Source organism: Fundulus heteroclitus, chromosome 16 (genome assembly GCF_011125445.2).
Source record: "Fundulus heteroclitus isolate FHET01 chromosome 16, MU-UCD_Fhet_4.1, whole genome shotgun sequence".
Lineage (NCBI taxonomy): Eukaryota > Metazoa > Chordata > Actinopteri > Cyprinodontiformes > Fundulidae > Fundulus > Fundulus heteroclitus.
In genome coordinates, this window is record NC_046376.1 from 6,640,259 (window position 1) to 6,648,672 (window position 8,414).

The following is an 8,414-nucleotide window of genomic DNA, read 5'->3' on the forward strand; positions in this document are numbered from 1 at the left end:
AACATTTAATATTTAACTGCCCTCCAGAGGGCAACAGAGGGGCCCGCTGATCATGATTCCCGACGTTCCTAATGAGCTGGTCCAAAGTCATGGGTTGAGTTTGCCGGCAGAGAGCGCGGCCCATTCAGTGTCGATATCCGAGAAATGGTCCCATCAGGCGCTGTGTGAAAACTATAAATCATATAAATGGTTCTTGAAGCACGAGGGACATAACTTTTTGTAAATATTTAGACGTCTGCAGTATTTTGGGTCTGAGAAACTGTATGACGAGTTAGAGGAAAAATGAACAGTTGAAAAGGAGTTAGAGTTCACCTTCAGCTTTCTGAGGCGATTTAACCAAAAACTTTAAGTTCTGCTCAAGTGGGAGACACTCTCAGGGGAAAACATGCATAATGCCTACATTTTCATGCATAAATGGTACATGTAGGGATCAAAGGACAGACATGAGACGAGTTTGCATAAAGTAACCGTATCGTACAGGGTTTAAACCCACCATGACTCAAACTGTGAAAAGTACCGAAACACCGATTCAGTCGGGTAAAGTTCACTTCTCTGTTCGCTTAGGCCCTGTTTACCTGACGACGTGATCTGATAAAAATTTAAAGGTTTGCACTGTTCATTTACACGACAGTGGCACAGTTTGAGAACAGGTTCCAGGGTGTAATCCATGTAAACAAGAAAAAAACTTTTTTATTATTACAGGAAATCTCTGGCTCATGCAGAGTATGACGGAAATCAGCAGAAATTAAAGCTATATTTGTTTATTCTGTTCCCAGTTACTCAAAAAGGGACCTGGGGAAACTTCCGGAAAAATCACCAACCGTAGCTTTAATGCCCCCGTGCATAACATAACGGCTGCCTACAATGCTAAAAACCACAGAAGAAGAAAATATCAATGATACGCTTCTGACTCCAAGCCCGTATAATTCAAATTCAATTAAATTCTATTTATATAGCGCCAATTCATGAAACATGTCATCTCAAGGCACTTTCTAAAGTCAAATTAAATCACATTATACAGGTTGGTCAGAAAGTTTCTTCTCTAAGGAAACCCAGCAGGTTGCATCAAGTCTCTCCAAGCAGCATTCACTCCTTGAACATTTGGGAGCTTTTAGGGAGAACATTTTTGTATGCATGCACATGCTGAGTTTGAAAGAATAAAGCATCAACTAGTGGCATAACAAGGGAATTATGCCATTTTCATGTTTCTACTGTTGCTGTGTAAACAGATATTATAATTAGAATGTTGTGTAAATGTGCTAACAGAATTTTTTTTTTTTTGATGGATCATTTTTGTGTCACAACCTTTAAACTATGCCTACAATTAGGGCAAATCTGAGCTACAGAAGGAGGAAAATTATTGAAAACCGATCAAATGGCAAATAGTATACATAATTGATGAAATGTGTTCGATCTTAATTGTAAAAGAAGAAAAAAAGCCAATATGCAGTTCATTTGTGCATGGTCTTTAAAAATGCAACCAAACATTTACAGTCTTGACATTTTCTTTGATTGTGTAGGAACTCTCTAATTAACAAAGCTTGACATTGTTAAACAGTTTTGTTTTTTTTGTGGTGAAAAGTAATATCAAGAATATTTTTCACTCTTTTACCACAGCCTTAAATTGCAGGTCTGAGGTTTCTGGTTGAGTTGGAGTGACTGCCCTCCTTCCAGAAGGGGCCAGCCCGCCGAGGATCAGGTGACAGAGTGAGGATTGATGCGGTCAGACAGCAGAGCCGAGGCGGTTGCCGAGTCACCTCCACGTTCCTCATTAGGATTCACCACCTGAATACAAAATGGTGGAAGTGACAGCAGCCTAAGCTCCACAGAGCGATGATGCTGAAACAGCCGCAGTGGGACGGCGGGCGGGTTTGACACGAGGCCGCGGCGGTCGATGAGAAACCCCAACGTCCCACGCTGACATTGACTGCAGGGTCGTCTAACCGAGCTGTTTGTCGTACAATATTAAGGGCCGACTGAATTTATTACAGTATGCACATCATATCTTGTCTAAATTCAGAGGTGAATATGGAGAACTGCTGTTGTTCAGGAGCAGAAATCTGACTTCGGACTGTTTGGTGATGGTTTATCGTCAATGTGCAGGAGGCAGGATGCAACCTTGACAGGTCTTTTCTGCCCGTTTCAGGTTCTGATGGAGGTGGTTTCAGAGCTGATGAGAAACTAATTGCTGCCTCTCATTGAGTAATTATGCTCCTGGGAGTCACCAGATCTTAGATGAACAGTATAAAATGTTCCGACCTGACCAGCAACCATTCAGTGATTCACCAACAACAAGACTGTGAGCGACTGAAGGACTGGTGCGACCCACTTTCCTGGTGTTGGTCACGACTCTGGCATCCGCATTTTAGATGAGCTGCAGCTGAATATTCACACCACGTTACAACCATTACAATAAAGTCAATAAATGTTTACATCCCTGCTGTGCACTGCAAAAATGGATCTAAAAATAGGTAAAATGTTCTTAAAGTTAGTATATTTGTTCTTGATTTGAGCAGGTAAATAATATAATTTGCCAGTGGAATGACCATTTTAACCCCTAAAATAAGATAATTAGACATCCTGCACTTGAAATAAGATGATGGAGATGAGTTGTTCCTATTTTAAGTGCAAAAATCTTATTCCATTGGCAAATCATGTTATTTTCCTGCTAAAATCAAGGACAAATACACTCATTTTAAGAACATTTTACTTATTTTAAGTTCCGTTTTTGCAGTGTGTTTTGCACAGTTTATACTTTTCTTGTCATCTGTTTTTTACGGGCAAAAATATACACGCATGTTTTGTAAAAACTATTTTAATCACCCGACATCTGCTCTTTCAATTTGAGTATGCTGGGTTTTTTTTGTTTGTTTTTTTAAATATAACTTCATAGTGTTTTTTTCTTATACTGCTTCCATTTGCCTTTCACTTTGCTGCTGGTACACCTGAAGGATGTTTCTACTCTGGTCAAATAAAAGTGGCCCAAGAATGGAGCCTTGAGGTCTTTGTCGACCCAGATTTGTAATTTCCGTATTATGCAAAGTAGTCCAAGCCTTAAAAGACGGCATTGGGATTCAGTGAAAACATCCTTTTAGAACCGTTACTAACTGCAGTGCTGGTTCTTCCTTCCCTCCTTCCTTCCTTCCTTCCTCATCTCTTGTGTCCTTGTACCTCCCTCCTTCCTCCCAGTGTGTAACAAAAGCCACTTTTTATTGTTTAACATTTCCGCATCACTGTGGCATTTTCTTCACTTTTGTTCAGTGGTTTTATGCCCAGTTTACCCAGCAGCAGCATCCAGTTTGTCATTCATGTTTTCCTACTTTCTCTCTGTTTGCATGAATTAAGATCCGGATTCATTTTTAAGCCCGTCCACATGCTTGACTGATCTGAGCACATCCCAGAGATGCTGCAGCTTATCCCGAGGTCTGGATGTTCCCCGGGCAGATAAAGATGTTCTGTGACTGTGTCAGTCCAACATATATTGTGACTTTCCAGCTTTCCCCTGGTGGCCAGTCTTCTCTGCTCTGCAAATCCTTCTTCTCAGACTCCCTCTGATCTGCTGGGACAGTTTTAAATATGGGACTTACTGGACAGCGGAGTTATTGTCACCCTTTTGTTTAGTCATCATACAACATAAGCAGTTAAATAAATGAAGAATATAGTTGGAAGATTTAAATATGTATAGAAAGCAAGGATTATGTTCAAAGCAGCTCTTGTGTATCAGATTTTCAAGAAAAAGTTGAAGTTGGGTTTGATGCTGCTGTGGATGTGCATGTGTGTTCCCCAATTAAAGCCATGTTGCATGCTTTTTTTTTTTTTTTTTTCACAAGCTCGACATTCAGGCTGTTTCTGTGGCTTTGAAATTTTTTTCCGAAGTGTCATTTGGGATTCAGATGCTTCCTGCTACATCTTCTGAACCCATCTGTCCCCACCTGTCTCAGTCCTCCGCCTCTGCTTCCTGCGTTACCGCCCGCTGTGCAGATGTGCTGCCATGGGACGGATGCGTGCCCTGAACAGAAATGCAACTAAGAGTTTCTAGTCTTTTATTAAAATTTCAAGTTCAGAACAACAGATGGGATAACTGTTTTAGCAACGATCCTAACGCTGCTCCATATAATGAACACATTTTATAGGTGAGAAGTCAGTCGTCTCCATCTCTCTCAAACTTGATGGACAAAGGCAAAAGATGTAAAGTGTTAAAATGTTTGCTGAGGGCAACAAATATTAAACTCGACATTCACTTACCAAGAATAAAAGATTAAATTCAACACTTCACCATTTTATGTCCAATCCAATTCAACTTTGTTTGTAGAGCAGATTAAAATGCTACATCAGACCTAATCCAAAATGCAGACTGTATTCTGCATTTGGATTATATTTCCATTTTTTGGACCGCACTCTTGACCTTTTGGACCTAATTTTTTACCTATCCGCTGTATTCAACTGTATTCTACGGAAGAGAATTAGGGCCACTCAAAGAAGAAAAAAAATACTCAATTCTGACTTTTTTCTCAGAATTCTGACTTTTTTCATTTTCTCAGAATTCTGACTTTAATCTCAGAATTCTGAGAAAATGAAAAAAGTCAGAATTCTGAGAAAAAAGTCATATTCAAGTAGATTTTTTATTTTATTTTTGAGTGGCCCTAATTCTCTTCCATAGTATTCCCATCATTTTGACTGAATTCGACTCTATCCTCCACCTTTGGAATGTATTCTTAACATTTCAACCCTATGGACCATATTCTTGACCTTTTAACTGTATTTCAACATTTAGACAGTATTCGCAACCTTTCAACTGTATTTTTAAAATTCTGACTGTGTTCTCAACCTTTTGGACCTTATTCTTGGCCTATCGACTGTATCCAACTATATTCTACCCCTTTGAACTGTATTCTCGACATTTCGCCTTTTTACTGTAATTGTTTTGCCTTCAGGTGACCCTAATATTCATAAAGGGAAGCTTCTGGTGGTCTCATATAGAAAATTGATGAAACAAATGGACGGCTGAAACATTTCTGCTGTCTGCACTCTGAGGATTTCACAGAAAGCAGAAATTCCTTTATCCATGGGAGGTATGATGTAAGAACTGCACATGTGGACAGGAAGATGTGCTCATGAAAGTGGTTTAAATCTGAACATGTCAGAATAATTTAAAGGTTCAAAATCTAATATACTGTATCATCACCCTCTCAGCCCAGCATGCTGTGATTTAAAAAATGTTTCCAGTCCAACTGTTAACTCTTTCTACTATAAGCTCAAACGCAGCTGGATTTTCTCACTAAATCTGCCAAATTTCCATCAGTTTTTGAAATATTTCTTTTTTTTTATGTCTCCATGGAACAACATATTTACACTGTCCTCCTTCTGTAATGCCGGTAAAATGCACACAAACAGATTGCAGGGTTTGAAAAACAAATATGCATCACTGGTTTCACTTTGGCCCTCCTGTTTTGATAAAAATGTGAAGCTGCAATCATACAGAAGCTTTTCGAGTATCTTATCTAATAGAGCGATTTATCCTCTCAGTACCTGACGGCAGTCCCCTGTTGAACATCTTTTCCTCCGCTCTCCTCAGTCAAGTGCTCGTGTCGGCGCTCTGTTAGTAATCTCCTCCTCTTCTCCTCCTCGGCGAGCTTTTCTTGCTGCCATCTTCGCCGCCGTCGTCCTTGGTCGAGGTCAGCCCTGCTGGAGCTTGTGCAGAGTCCAAATTGATAGCAGGCTTTAGATGTCATTTTTTAATTGGTCTCCAGGTGCCTTGCTTTTTATCCCAGCCCGGTGTCATCTCTCCGTGGCTTCGCTCCATTACTGCCAGCCTTGGCCTCTTCTTTCGTTCTCACCTGACTTGGCCGGCGGTCGCGCTGACTGGCTGCTACTGACAACCCCAGTGAGGTTTTGATGAACTTTATGGGTTTTTATTACATGTTGATGCATCCACTCACTTCTCCACCTGTCTCGGTGCAACATGTTACCATAAATCCTTTTTATGAGATGATTTTTTTTTTTTCTTTTGGCTGCTGGCTTCGGGAATTCAAGCCAAGAAGCTTTTTTTTTTTTTTTTTTACCCAACCCGGCTTCGTCTTTGTTTTAATCAATGACAAGATAACAGAAACTCCATCACCTGTCGGAAAGCGCTCTAAAAAATAAAACCTCCAGAAAAAGTGAAATATCGCCTTAATATCCCGTCCATACAGCTCGCCATGCCGACCCGAGCCTCTCGTTTGTCCCTTTGATAAACAGTGATGATGCTCAGGCCATCCCAGTAATCGTCTGCAAGCTTCCCAAGGACCAGTAGATGTGTTTATTGCTGGCATTAACAGAGACATGACACAACATCCGTCCCCCTGCCTGTTTGTCCTGCCTCTGGACCCGTCCTGAGATTTACACTCCCTCCTCCTCCTCCTCCTCCTCCTCCTCTTCCTCTCTAGCTTCTATCACAGATGAGCAGCACTGTTGTCACCCCCGTGAGAGAGTTTGGTGCTTGAATCTCTGCTAATGCGTCCTGCCATGTCCTGCACTTTCTTTCTTGGGTTTGTGGGTTGTGAGGCATGGCAGCTTGGCTAGATGTCGGACGTCCTCTGGATTCGGCCTGCGCTGTCTTCACCCCCCCTGACATGTGTACATGTCATCTGAAGGCTCTTTCCAAAGTCAAATTCAATTAAATCCTCCAGGTTGGTGAGAAAGTTTCCTCTCTAAGGAAACCCAGCAGGTTGCATCAAGTCTCTCCAAGCAGCATTCACTCCTCCTGAAAGAGCGTAGAGCCACAGTGGACAGTCGTCTGCATTGTTGATGGCTTTGCAGCAATCCCTCATACTGAGCATGCATGAAGCAACAGTGGAGAGGAAAACTCCCCTTTAACAGGGAGGAGAACCTCCAGCAGAACCAGAACCAGGCTCAGTGTGAACGCTCATCTGCCTCCACCCACTGGGGCTTAGAGAAGACAGAGCAGAGACACAGAAAGCACAGAAGCTCACATTGACCTAGGAGTACTTTCTATGTTAGATGGTAATAGTGGATGATCTGCCTCCCCTGATGATGTCACAGCTAACAGAACATCAGACCAGGTGTACCTTCTATGAAGAGAAAAATGACAGAGAACAAAAAGTTAAAAGCTGGAATGACAACAATCAATGCAAACTGGAGAGCAGTGAAAGTAAGTAAAATGTTGAAATTAGTGCACTTGTTTTTGATTTGAAAAGGAAAATAAGACGGTCCGCCAATGGAATGAGTATTTTTACCCCTAAAATAAGACTGTCTGACTTTCCATTTTAAAAGTCTAGACAGACTTTAGGTAACACACATCTGCCAATTTTCAGACCTTAAAGTTTAAAGTGATTTTGTATTGCTATTATTTTTATTTTTACAGTGTTTGCAGTTTCAGGTTTGATGCTGATCCTGAACGGCCCTGATATCCCAGTTTAAGCCCCTGAGTCACACAACAGAGACATGAAATGTTTTTATTTCTCTAACTTGAGATGATGACGGATTTATCACAATACGATGTTATATCAATTTGTTTAGATGACGATTCAATATTTGCTGATATCACAGAGTCTGTTAAGATGCGATCAATATGATGCAATCGGCCCATCTAACACTATTATTCACATTGATATCAACTCACCAAAATATGATTAGACCATTTTATTTCTAAGCAGGCGTTTAAATTAAGAAATTCTTAGGATTTTTCAACAAAATAAACAATAATAATAATAACAGTTTACATGTTAACTTTGCGCATATGTCTTGTGAATTTGAAAATAACGGTGCATCTTAAAATCTAAGATATAGATCCATATTTTAATTTAACATCAATTTATATGGATCATTACTAATTTTAATCGATATATCGATGTGGATCGATGTATTGTTACATTGCCAATATTTAGCATAAAATCATTTTTACGCTCATGTTCTCAAAATGACACCCGAAGATAATTCAGCTGCGATTACAATGACACAATCTAATTATCTCGAGACGACGAGACGTCAGGCTTGTCTCGCTGCTTCATAATCTCATTTCAGTGAGAGAACGAGATCTCCCTGTAACATCTGTGAGATGTCAACGACAAAATCAAGATTTAAATATATATATATATAAGATAAATTTAAGAATTATTTGATTATCTCATTACGTTAAGACAGTAAGATGTTAAAGCTTTTAGTCTTTGCATAAAAGGTTAATATGATTATTTCAACGAGGACAGTGAAGCTAGCAGCTGGTTCTGTTGTGGATCAAAGCATCACTATATCGCTATAATTAAAAAGTGTCACAGCAGCAATACTGAGTATCTGCACCATAATTTTCCTCTTATCTCAAAGAAATTACTGTGATAATCGAACATAACGAGATGGTTCACCCCTGACCGGAAGGAAAATCCCATCCAGGTTTCTTTACATCTAATCTGTAGAATAGT

At 40.1% G+C, this 8,414-nt stretch overlaps 1 long non-coding RNA gene across 1 annotated transcript; it reads right to left on the reverse strand.

The window, feature by feature from the left end:
* Positions 1 to 3,806: 3,806 nt before the first annotated feature.
* LOC118566488 lies at positions 3,807 to 5,819 on the reverse strand. The gene is made up of 2 exons (XR_004933057.1): positions 5,530 to 5,819; positions 3,807 to 4,009 (listed from the first exon to the last, which is right to left on the reverse strand). It is a non-coding gene; the product is annotated as an uncharacterized LOC118566488 (long non-coding RNA).
* Between the last annotated feature and the right edge of the window lie 2,595 nt (positions 5,820 to 8,414).